This window comes from Pseudophryne corroboree, chromosome 4 (assembly GCF_028390025.1).
Source record: "Pseudophryne corroboree isolate aPseCor3 chromosome 4, aPseCor3.hap2, whole genome shotgun sequence".
NCBI classification, from domain to species: domain Eukaryota; kingdom Metazoa; phylum Chordata; class Amphibia; order Anura; family Myobatrachidae; genus Pseudophryne; species Pseudophryne corroboree.
Window position 1 is genome coordinate 349,165,127 of NC_086447.1, and position 2,268 is coordinate 349,167,394.

General features: G+C 35.1%; 1 pseudogene; it reads left to right on the plus strand.

Annotated features, from left to right (window-relative positions):
• Positions 1-811: 811 nt before the first annotated feature.
• On the plus strand, positions 812-930 carry LOC134913887 (5S ribosomal RNA; annotated as a pseudogene).
• The last annotated feature ends 1,338 nt before the right edge of the window (positions 931-2,268 follow it).

Consider the following 2,268-nt stretch of genomic DNA (forward strand, 5'->3'; position numbering starts at 1 on the left):
TTGATGTATATATACTATTTATGGTTATGCATGGTTAAAACCACTATCAATATATGATTATAACGCAAGGGTGGATAAAAGAGGAATCTGTATGCAAGGGACAGATGCACCTATGTAACAATTAATCTCAGAATTTACTATACTGGGTAATATACTGAATTTTATTATCTGATACTGATATATTGCTTTACTCTCAAATATTAGAATTTACTATACTGGGTAATATACTGAATTTTATTATCTGATACTGATATATTGCTTTACTCTCAAATATTTGTGGCTCTTAAATAGCCCTCCTCTCTCCCCTCTCCTCCCCCCCTTTTTTTTTTGCTTACACCATGAGTTCAATTTAAATTGTCTCCTGTGGCATATGTTGCCTGTGGTATTTCAGCAGAGGGATTCTCAGTACTTGATCAGCAGAGGGATTCTCAGTACTTGTACTATATAGGATTGTAAAATATTGCTTTACTTTCAAATAATTGTGACTATTACTGGCCCTTTTTCTGCTCATGCTATTGCCTTATGTCAAAGTGTTTTAAGAAAACCTTTCTAATGGTACCTGCTGTCTGCCACAATTATGCTATGAATGTATTTTCAGCATCAGGTTAATATTACTGCATGTGTAGATTTGATATACCCATCTATGAGGGAAATACGCAACCTTCAGTAAATGCAATGGTAAATGATATTTCATGGCTATCATTCTGGCAGTCTGACCTTTGACTACTCAAAACCCTATACGTATTTTTTCTGTGATTCATATCCTGGGTCCCAATACAATCGGAAAACGGTGCGCCTAGGAGATAAACTTACCTACGGTCAGACCGCACTGAGTATGCCCAAACTCGTCTGATCTTGGAAGCCAAGCACTGCAGGGCCTGGTCAGTACCTGGATAGGAAACTACCAGGGAATACTAGGTACCGTAGGTATTTTATTCTGCAATATTTAATACAATTCTGGGACACACAGCAAGAACTTGATTGCAGGTTCCTGGCATCTATTGATTATACTAGACCCGAGGGAGTGACCTCATTCCATTAAAACTCCTATTATAGAGGATATAAGTATAATATATAATTTCATTGAATGAGGGACCACTTATTTTTGCTTATTTCGCCTACAATATAGTACACTAGTACTTGTGAACATTGATGTTCTTTGAAATGTGGACGCTTGCTCTCGCTTTCCCTTTTTTAAGTATGTAATAATAAAAGTTATGTTTTAATAAATTCATCATTTCAAATTTTCAAGTGTGCCCTGGAAAAGGCATATAGTTGCTTTTTTGTCCTTTTTCTTCTTTAAAGGACCATACCTGTTTCATAGTTGTTATAACTATTTTTCGGGAGCACCACCAACCATTTGCTGAATTTATTATCATAGTAGGCTTTTATGTTGGTTTGACTATATTTGTTATTCACTGAACTACAATTGTCATATCCAGTGCAGATTTATATCTTTTGGTTAGCACTGTGTCATGCCCATAGATGTATTGGGCAGTTTTCAATTTTCCAGAAACCATATAAATTACACAATCTGTGCAGGGCCAGCAAGAATACTCCCATAATGCAGAAAAATCGTGCAGGGGGTTGGGCGTTCAGTAGAGCACAAACTTGATATTTAATAAAAAGATAAAACAAATAATTTCCCTTTGCCTATAATCCAGCATACAAACCGTTACTTGTGATTAATAGATTATGATTTATCCCATTACAATCTTTTTCTCATTATTTAATCTGTTCCCCAAGCAAACAGTTTCCATTGCCTTTTTAAGTGCGCTTTATTAAATAATTAGAAAAGTGATCCATTTAGTGCAGGCTTTATATTATTACATTTATTATACAGTTATTCTTGAATCACCTTTGGGCAGTAATGCACTAAGCACAATGCTTCTTGTACATCATGTTCCTATGAGGTAAAAGGAACAGTACTATTCTGACCATTAATAGGTGAGTCACACGTAGTTCAATTGTCCAGGTTACCCGCTCAGTAGCATCATAGAGCTTCTGTCTGCCACGCCATTCTGAACATTATAATTGTGCCTTGCCTATGCCATTGCAGATAATCTGATTTTCTGTTGTCAGATGTCAGCATGAAGTATCCTTAAATAATGAATAAATAAATAAATAAAGAATCCCAAGTAATGATAATATATTTTCCATATGCTAAAGCGCAGTAAAAGTAAGGGTTTAAAAGTAATGATCCTTGGAACGCCTGGATTAATGAAAAATAACTGATTGTTTCTTTAAATGTAAAATTGTTATGCCTGT